Source organism: Micropterus dolomieu, linkage group LG20 (assembly GCF_021292245.1).
Source record: "Micropterus dolomieu isolate WLL.071019.BEF.003 ecotype Adirondacks linkage group LG20, ASM2129224v1, whole genome shotgun sequence".
NCBI classification, from domain to species: Eukaryota; Metazoa; Chordata; class Actinopteri; order Centrarchiformes; family Centrarchidae; genus Micropterus; species Micropterus dolomieu.
The window spans coordinates 29,509,371-29,520,680 of NC_060169.1; positions in this window are offsets into that span (position 1 = coordinate 29,509,371).

Sequence of the window (11,310 nt, forward strand, 5' to 3'; positions counted from 1 at the left end):
GAGAACCACAGTGGACAGTGCGTAGTCTCTTGAGACGCAAACAGGTCCACATCTATAGGGCCGAACCTTTCGTACAATAACTCCACCACCTCGGGGTGGAGTCTCCATTCCCCGGGCCTCAGCCCCTGGCACACAGAGAGTGCTAGGCCGAACGGAAGAACCCGATTCTGCGGGGGAGCGGGGGAGTAGTCAGACGTGCTGAGAAGGGCTTGCCCCAGGATTTGTACAACTCGTCATGCAAATCCGGGAAAAAAGGCAGAGACCGGTGCGGAGGCGGCGCATGGCGCCGCAGGAAGCGCTCATCCAGCTTACTGGCAGCCTGTGTGTCCGGCACAGCCTGCGGCCAATCGAGCTGGAGCTTGCCCACTGCCCGTGTCACCACCTCCAAGAGCTCATCATAGCTGGGCGCTGACTGATGACGTTGATCCGGCTCCCGGAAGTCTTCCTCCTCCATAATGCTGAGCACATCCAGCTCCTCAGAACCGGACAGTCTCGGCCTCTCCGGGCTCACACCTCGAGCGGGAGAAGCCGAAAAGCGGGCTCCCGAACGGGGAAGAGGGGAGTCGGAGCCAGCAGACGAGGAACGGGAAAAAGCCTCGGCAGTCCCGCCAGGCCCGAGCCACATGGAGAGCAGCACGGGACCTCAGTACCCTCAGGGGCAGGGCCTCGCAATGGCCGCAAGCAGCCCCCTCGAGAGCTGCTTGGGCATGCGGCATCCCCAGACAGGAAACACACAGGGCATGAGTGTCTCCAGCCGAGATGTAGCGCGGGCATGAAAAAACACACTGCCTGAACTGCTGACCAGCCATCTCCTCTGGTTCTCCTTCCAGGTATCAAGAAAACTTCCTCTCATGGTTGCTTTTCTTCTAAGTAGTCTCGAACATGCCAGAGTGCCTGCTGAATAGAAAAAAGTGTCCGGTGTGCCGGCGTGCTTATATACGCCTCCAGTTATGCCATCACACGCTACCGTTCTAGCAACGCCAATAGGATTGGAGTAGTTTCGTCTATGATTTCAGCCCTGCCACGCCCAGAGGCGTTCCCATAGTGTCGTCACCGACGCAGTTCGAGTTCCCTCGAAGGGGAACACTGTATAACGGTGAACTTGTTGAACGTTCTTCTTAGCCCAATTTACTGTGTGATTGTTTGATTATGCACGTAACCTTCTCCACACCTTTCCCCTGTTCCATTTGCTTTTTGCCCCAGCATGCAAGTAACTTCTTACAGGCAAAATCCAGTTCCTTTCCAGCGTATTGCCCCCACTGCCTCACTTGAGCGTCAAGCTAATGTTACAAGGCAGATGCATTTTACAAAGTCAGCAAACAGACATTACATTTTAGTAACCCACCTCACTCGAGTACAAGGTGTGGCCTGTTGTGCTTTTCGAAAATTTTGAATTTGAACAAATGATTACAGGTGGAATATTAAATATATTATATTAAACTATTCCCATAGTGGAATGGTTATTCAAATTTTAAATAAATAAATACAGAACCCCTGTATTTATAGAAAGTCAATAATTGCACAGTTGCATCTTTTGAGTTAGTTCTACTGTACCTTAACATAGAGTTGGTTAATGGCCAATCATAGAAGACTGTTCAGGTATGATCCTATTTGTGAAATTGTAAATCAATCTGAAGAGGAGCATTGCTTGAAAGATCATCTAACTTGAACTAAAATGTTTTTAAAAGTCAGAATCTATTCACTTATCTAATTCACTAACCCTAACCCAAACCCAATTAATACATGTGGAGACATTTGCACAGTTACACTGAAGAGGCAATATGACATACAAATATACAAGTATGTAAAACTAAACAATGAACAAAGATAGCAGGACCTCACATATAGTGCTGACAGACAGTAGGAGAAAACACCATGACATGTGAATTAATCATGTATAGGCATGTGCTGGTACAGTACTGACTCCTCTGACTTTGCTTACCCTTGGAAAGCTTTCTGCGCCCTATGATCCAACATCTGAAGAGCTGATAAAAACCCCTCAGTTGCCTCAAAGCAGCTGCGAGGCTTAACATTGTCAAAAAGGGGTTTTTATTTCCCTACCGTTTCGACCTCCTGTGTATATTTTATTGAGCTGTTCTCATCCCACAGCGGTGCGTGGCAGCCATAAGCTACCGAAAATGTATTTCAAAGCTCATTAACACAGGACATGCATGCTTGGAACATGTAGCATCCTTTTTCAGAGACACTTGTGAAAGAGTGAGAAGGCAATGACGAGGATCTCAGAAATCGTTGTTTTTGATATTCAGCGAGCTTTTCATCTTTTTTTTTTTCTGCTGCAACACCACATGAGAGGATTAGGGAAGTTAATGAATTATCCTCACAGGGGCCAAGACAGTATGTGCAAGCTGCACTATCCCACGTCTCATAACATGGAGCTGTTTGAATTTATTGAACTGAGTGCTGAATTTTCCCACACTGATCCGACCCAGTTCAAGATTATACCCAGTCCCCTTTCTCTGTAATCAAGATGACAATGTGAAAGTCTTCTTAATCTTTGTAAGTCAAAAGTATCATTAAACTTAACCAAACGTGAAAGTTGACTGCAAAGGGTAATGTTCACAGTGGCCTCATACTTACTCTACAAGTTTCTAGATATCTACAGTTTCTGTGATCAAATCAAGGCCCTAAAATGTGTGGCTGTGTGTGTGTGTTGGTGGGGGCTGGAGTCTGTGGATCCCCAGGGCAGCTAATGTTGGAGATTGTATGCTCCTGAACTTCTGTTAAGTGAAAACAGTCCACAAAAGTGAAATATCTCTTTAAGATGTCGCCTTTCGCCATTGCCGTCTGTTTGCTCAACCCCCAGAGGCAGCTCAGTATCAAATGCACCAGCACAAATGATAATAACACAGCAAGACCTTTCTATTTTTCCAAATTAGGTTGAGCCTCAGATCAGTGCCCTTGAGGCCGGCACAAACGACCCACAGCCCAATTCTTCCCCGAAGATTTTTCTCTTCAGTTTTCTATCATATAAAGCAAATATCAAAAATGTGATTTGAATCCTGGAAAAAATTAAAGCTGAAGGGCGCCAGAAGGAGGAACTGTGTAGTGCACTGGTTCACAACACACCTCCTCACTCGCCTCTGTTCTATAGGCATCGATTGAGTCTGTTTAGCTCGCTCTCAGGTGGTTACACTGCTAGGCAAACCCTGGAGAAGCTGTGCCCAGAGTCACAGAGCTGTAGACCAAAGTGCCCCAGGGGTTAATTAAAGTCCCTCAAGTGACTCAAGTGCCCTCTTTTTAATGGGTCAACCCATAAAATGATGGATTTCTCAACAGCAATGGGAAAAAATGTATCCTCTTAGAGGCTTCTTTTCTTTTCTGTCCTTGAGAAGGGGACTCGGATGTGGCTGGATTTAAAAACACTTAACTTCCTGAACTTGATTAACAAAAGAAACATCTTGAACAGGGTTAGTCTGATAATAATATGGCTGTCTCTTGTTTCCTGTGACTTTTTTCTTTTGCTGTCACCACAAGTATTTATTTAATAAGGCCAAGTAGATGGTTCTCACTTAAAGGTTAGAGCACTAGCTTGTGAGAACGGCTAATACCTGGGCAGCATGGGAAAATCATGGTGAAACTTGACCAAGACTCTTTTTTTCAGTGAAGGAATAGTTTGACCATTTAGGTATGCTCATTTGCTTACTTTTGAGAGTTGAATAATTAGTTTTAATACCACCCTTGTGTCTGTGCGTACAGCAAAGTCAGAATGTGAATTACCCTAGCTTAGAGTAAAGACTGGAAGTAGTCCTTAAGCTACCCTGCCTCTTTCCAAAGGTACTCTACCAGCAGTCTACCAGTGCCCCTAAAGCTCACTAATTAACACACTGTATTTCATTTGTTTAATACACATACACAAACAGACATGTAAAAACAACAGTTTGTGGTTTCAGGTTTTTTCCATTTCCAGTTTTGTCTCTTAACTTCCAGATGCTATTGCTGGCTATAGTAAATACAAGTAATATGTCGCAGTCTTGATGGGTTCACACAGCCTACTATAAATTTGTTAATGTTGGGAGCACACATGCGCATTTTAGAGGACGTTGTATGACCTGTTGTATGACACCACATACATCGAAGATATTAGATTGAAAACACGATCTTTGGCTCAAAGTTACCCATGACATTAACTACCTAAACCAGCTAGCTCAACATGCTCAACTAAGTAAGCTTTATGTTCCTGCAGTACTGTTGCTTAACTTCCACTGCTGCAAGTTACCAACCATTTGCAATTAATACAAAAAACACAAACAAATACTGAACAAGCTGATTTTCGGGATTTGTTGGGGTGATTTATAAAGATGAATGCACGTTCAACTTTTCACCCAACTATGTAATGTATGTATTTTATATTTATTAATAAAATCATTTGGAATAAGCAGCTTGTTACATAATAATAATAATAATAATCCCATATAAAACTGGACTGATGTTGTTTGTATCAGATTTATTTAACTTCATACAGATATATAATATGATACTAAAACAAGTGTTGAAAAGGTTTCCATTGATAATATTACTTTCTCATGTTATATACATTCACACATACAAACACATATGTCAACGCATTCAGTCACAATAACTATTACAGTATAACTATAACATGACCAGCTGATCCCAGTGCTGTGCAGGAGTAAATAAATAGCAATCAACAACCGTGGAAGAAAGTCTCTCAATTTCTTGCAACTCTGGTGCAATGGTGAGATATTTGCTGAAATGCAGACACAAGGTGATCATAAGCATCAGATTTCGACCTACACAATGCAATACATCCCCACTTCCGGTGTTAACAAACAGTGGACCTCTTTGGAGAGAAAACTAGAAGATTATGTTTCTACTCTTCAGCTACAAGCTATGAAAACACAAAAAAATTACTGTAATGTGAAGCATGTGTTACTGGAACACAGCATGCTTAGTTAACCACTTCACTGGATAAATAAAGGATAAAAACATACACAGGGAAATGCGAGTTAAATACTGTTCCATAAAGAGGCCTGGCTTTGCACTGTCAACACATTTTATAGAGCTTAACCATCTATTAGTTTCAATCAACAGTGATTCCCCTTGCTACATTGAATCAGAGGTATCTGCAAATGAAATCTTTAAACATCTTAAATCTTTAAAAACTAATTTACTTAATGTCTTACCATTCTCGATTAAAAGCTCTGTCTGCAATTATATTAGGCCAGTGATTACTAAGTTCCATGATTTACTCTGCGCCTGTGTAGGGAGTGTGTGAGTCTGTTTGTGTTTATTTGTTTTTAGTATGTGCATATTCATGCAAGTTATGCGTTAAAGTGGTGAATCATTGTGTGAGAATGTACTAGCAAGTGTGTGTGTATTTGGTGGGGTGAAAAACAAGATGGTGAGAGATGATGTTATTGGCCTGCATTCAGAATGCCTTCCTTGCATCTCTGTCATTTGTTGGAAGATTATCTTGCCATCGATTCGTAAAAATGCTTGAAAATGAAATGTGTGTCTCTCATTCCACTTAATCAAGAGAGCATATTGATCAGGTTTCTAATGAAGGATCATTTAGATGGGGTGGAGAAGAATAGACCTGCGTATCATATCATGTCAAGGAGTAATAGGATGTCTTTATCTGAAGATTCCCGGATATCAGTAAAAGCAATTCCTCTATACCTTCATAATGGAAACTTGCTCCGCTGTCTAAGCTATCTAATGTTCTCTGCTTAAAGGGATATTCCAAATATAATACATTGTGGAAATATTTTCTGCATCAACCTTTGTTTTTCAGCACAGATTCATTTGATTTCAAAATCAATAACTGTTTACCTTTCTTTTTTATTTTGATTACTAAATGACAGCTCACACTCCCGAAAATATGTCTGTATATGCCATCTGTGCAAGCAGCTTATTGAGCTGAAAAATTTAATTATCTGGAAATGCCAAAAACTGCAGTTCCTTGAATGGCCACTAGAGGCTGGCAAGAAAAGCGAGTCAATCCCCAGTGTTAACACTGAACAAAATTATAAACGCAACACTTTTGATTTTGCCCTCATTCATCATGAGCTGAACTCAAAGATCTAAGACTTTCTCTATGTACACAAAAGGCCTATTTCTCTCAAATATTGTTCACAAATCTGTCAAAATCTGTGTTAGTGAGCAATTCTTATTTGCCGAGATAATCCATTCACCTTACAGGTGTGGCATATCTAGATGCTGATCAGACAGCATGGGTATTCCATAGGTGTGCCTTAGGCTGGCAACAATAAAAGGCCACTCAAAAACGTACAGTACCATCACATAGCACAATGCCACTGATGTTGCAAGTTTTGAGGACTGCAGGACTGTCCACCCAAGCTGTTGCCCGTGAATACAATGGTCTTTTCTCTACCGCCGTCTCCAAATGCGTTTCAGAGAATTTGGCAGTACATCCAACCGACCTCACAACTGCAGACCACGTGTAACCACACCAGCCCAGAACCTCCACATCCAGCATCTTCACCTCCAAGATTGTCTGAGACCAGCCACCCGGACAGCTGCTGCAATTGGTTTAACATAACCAAATAATTTCTGCTCAAACTGTCAGGAACTGTCTCAGGGAAGCTCATCTGCATGCTCATCATCCTCATCGGGGTCTTGACCTGACTGCAGTTCATCATCATAACCGACAGTGGGCAAATGCTCATATTTGATGGCGTCTGGCACTTTGAGAGGTGTTCTCTTCACGGATGAATCACGGTTTTCTATGTACATGGCAGATGGCTGACAGTGTGTATGGCGTTGTATGGGTGAGAGGTTTGCTGATGTCAATGCAGTGGATCAAGTGGCCCATGGTGGCGGTGGGGTTATGGTATGGGCAGGTGTGTGTTATGGACAATGAACACAGGGGCATTTTATTGATGACATTTTGAATGCACAGAGATACTGTGATAAGATCCTAAGGCCCACTGTTGTGCCATTCATCCACGACCATCACCTCCTGTTGCAGCATGATAATGCATGGCCCCATGTTGCAAGGATCTGTACACAAGTCTTGGAAGCTGAAAACATGCCAGTTCTTGCATGGCCAGCATACTCACCGGACATGTCACCCATTGAGCCTGTTTGGGATGTTCTGGATCGGCTTATAGGACAGTGTGTTCCAGGTCCTGCCAATATCCAGCAACTTCGCACAGCCAATGAAGAGGAGTGGATCAACAGGCCACAATCAACAACCTGATCAACTCTATGCGAAGGAGATGAGTTGCACTGCGTGAGGAAAATGGTGGTCACACCAGATACTGACTGGTTTTCCGGACCCCCCCGGAACCCCCCAGTACAGTGAAACTGCGCATTTTCGAGAGGCCTTTTATTGTGGCCAGCCTAAGGCACACCTGTGCAATGCCTATGCTGTCTGATCAGCATCTTGATATGCCACACCTGTGAGGTGGATAGATTATCTCAGCAAACGAGAAGTGCTCACTAACACAGATTTTAACAGATTTGTGAACAATATTTGGGAGGAATAGGCCTTTTGTGTTCATAGAGAAATTCTTAGATCTTTGAGTTCAGCTCATGATGAATGGGGGCAAAAACAAAAGTGTTGTCTTTTTAATTTTGTTCAATGTAATTGACATGACAGCTGTATGGGGAATACATTTTTATATAACTCGCTCAGCTCCACTTTTGGATTAGAAGGGAGTCTGACGGCCAGAGCCACCCATATTGAACGTCACAGACGCTCTTCAGAAACCTGTGGGTGACGCCACAGAGACTACGTCCATGTTCAACACAGTCTATGATTACAACCCATATTTACAGCTATTGTATGGTGGCAACCTCTAGTGTCGAAAATCAGATTAAGTAGTATAAAGTGTGACAAAGTCCGCGTGGGGATGAGTTCAGAGTGGATGGCTTGGTCAAATGAGGGACTTTCACCCAGGTGAACACTGTCTGAGTACTGTATGAATCCAAAAGTCAGCGTTGACATATTATAACTTCATACGTAAGTGAAGTTATGTTAGTAATTCACGTGATTTAACTTATTAACTTACGTACATACCTTAACTGATTTAACTAACATACTTATTTAAACCAAAACCATGATCTTTTCCTAAACCTAACCAAATGCATTGCTCATCACTGGCAATGATGAGCGACCAACAACCTATTCTGTAATTCACGCTGTGAGAATGTGTTGCTAAATGACCATGTTGGAAGACTCTGAGTCAGTATTATTGAAAATAGATGCTTTCTACCTTTCTTGATTATCTCCAAATGCTATAGAACATTTTTGTGCACTGTCAGGAAAGCCAGATGTTGATGCCAGAAGTTTTTATTACATACCTTCATGGAGAAGTGATGTTCAACTTTTATCTTGACACACTGATGTGACTGGTATTTATCAAAACAAAAGGCCATTCAAAAAGTCCAAAATTCACAAACTACTCATGCCAAGTTTGATTTAATAAGCCACTGTACTTGTAGTGCAGGCCTGAAGTGAAGACCTGCTGCCAACTTCTTTGGTTGGCTATGACTCCTGCTCACAAATCTGTCCAGTGACCAAGTCGTGGGCAGCCCTTCATGCACAAGTCCAGATGCTAACCACATTTGTAAGTAGTTCAATTTTTTAAAAATATGTCTGCCTGGAACATACTGAGCAATATAAGTTTGAGATGTTTTTACAGATGACTTCTTCTTTTTGCTGTTGACTCGTTCCAGGGTTCCCACTTGGCAGTGGTTCTCGAAGCGCTGGCTGAGGCCCCCTTCGAACCCCTGGAGTCAGCTGAGGCCAAGCACCTGACCCTTAAGATGGCCTTTCTCCTCACTATCACCTCTCTGAGGAGGGTGGGGGTATCTCCAGGCACTTTCGGTTTGTCCTCGATGCCTGGTGTGCCACGGGGAGGGTCAGAGCCATCCTGCACCCCTGTCCAGGCTATGTCCCTAAGGTTCCGTCCAGGTTGGCAGGGTCTACAGTGCTGCAGGCGTTTCATCCCCCACCTCATGTGACGGCGGAGGACGGGAGACTTGCTCTGCCCTGTCAGAACGCTGAGTATTTACACTCTGAGGTCTTCACGGTGGAGGAAAGCAGACCAGTTGCTGGTGTGTTTCAGGTCCCCCAAGGCTGGGCTCCCTGCTTCCAAACACACGATCGGCAACTGGATCGTTCAGACTATTTCCCAGGCCTATCAGGTGCGCGGGTTACCTTCACCTATGGCCGTAAGAGCGCACTCTACTCGAGGCATGGCGGCCTCTTTTACATATGTAACCCTTGTTCCCCAAGAAGGGGAACGAGACACACCTCACCCCGCCTGGAGTGCCTTGCTTCATAGCAAAGAGCTGATGTGTCCGGTGTGCCGGCGTGCTTATATACGCCTCCAGTTACGCCGTCACACGCTACCGTTCTAGTAACGCCAATAGGATTGGTGTAGTTTCATTCATGATTTCAGCCCTGCCACGCCCAGAGGCGTTCCCATAGTGTTGTCACTGACGCAGTGTCTCGTTCCGTTCTCGGGGAACAAGGGTTACATACGTAACCCGAGACGTTAACCTGTGACACTGAAAGCCACTTTGAAATTATCATTAAGAAACGCTCCAATAATAAATGATAAATATTTAATTGTTAAATATGATGTAAATAAATTACAGTAATTTGTCACAGTTTTGGAATAGCAAAGACAAATTATGCCATTTTGCAGATAGGGGCATCAGATCAGAAAACACTAATGTGTGTCTTTATAAGGGACATGGACAAACAACGTACATTTTGTTGTTTAATTTAGATATTTTCACATGAGATTAATGTTTTTTGTGGATGTTTAATTGTGTCTTTATTATTATGTCTTGTTTCAAACATATAAATATAAAAATACAAGGCAAACAATATTTTAGAAGATGAGACAAATTAACAATAAAATACATTTTACAAAACATCATTTCGGAAAAAAATAATATTTCATAAAATGTGTTTTTGTGTTTGCATCTCCGGAATAGATAAATAGGTTAAAACTTGATGAAGGCATTCATTTTATTTACCAAAGCATGTTCCAGTAAAATCTAAATGTCAACAGACATTCAAATATTCCTCATAATATTATATATATATATATACGTATAATGGAAGAATGCTATGAAGCATTTCTAGGACCTAGGTAGAGGACAAAATATAGGATATAGTGTAGCAAGTGTGTACATCTCTGGCCAAGGGGGTCACAAGAGGAATGAAACCTTACCCAGGGTTATGTGCCATACTCTACACATTGAGTTACACTGTTCTGCCACTCATAACAGTCTACTGCTGTGACATAAAGTAGAGTATCTTGGCAGGGGAGTGACCATGACAGTAAACTAAGTAATGTTCATCTAACAAAAGGGGGTTATGGACTCGCCTCTTTTTCTGTTTGTTTCTAAGGGTTTCTCACATGTCCTTGTATCCCCACAGTTAGCACTCTCACGCAAAGTTTAAATCCGTAATGCACTTCCCATAAAGGCCGAAAGAGTCATTCACACCTAATGGCGGCGTGTTAAAACACAGTGAGCGCAGCCTCCAGGGGTCCATATACTACCCAGAGTGCATTGACCACCGTGACTGCATCCAGAAGGGCACTGTGTTGTGATCAAAAGACAGCAGTGGGGCTAGTGGGGATGAGAGACCAGAATCAGCTCTCATTATGGCTGTGAAACATCCATTTGAGCATTTTTAATATGTGTATACTATTAGGCAGTTTAAGTGCTTTTTGATAATTGTGCTTTGTACTTTTACAGCACTTCAGACTATTCCCAGTTCAATTTCCTCTTTTATCGGACGTTTGAAATATTGATCTCTGACAGATAAAAGCAAACACCATAATCTCACTCGGGTGAGCTGGTGTGTGAGTGAGCGCTCAGAGAGGGTAATACACCTGGGACCAGTCGCTCCGCCAACCTCTCTCTGTTTTATTACCTTTATTCGTCAACAGAATTTGCTTACTGCTCTGGGATGTTTATGTAAAGCACCTGCACACTGATGGGTGGTTGATATGACCATCTCTCCCAATGCCCCCACCCCCTGCTCAAGTCTCTCTGCCATCCCACCCGTCTCCTCCCCTTCCATCAACCCCCCATGACATTTTGCAAAATGCAGCACAGGGGCTCCCGAGGTGCTTCTGATGATTGCCGCTGCTTAAACTGCTGTCAGTGCTGTCAGGATAACAGTGATTTATCTCCATAGCACTTTATGGAAGTTAGTGTTTTCTGTTAACCTGAGCACTGAAATGCTGCTTGGTGCTGGCTTGCAGTCACATTAACCTGGATCAATCACGTCTTGATTTTTCCATAAAAGAAATACCCTCTGTAAATAACACTCTA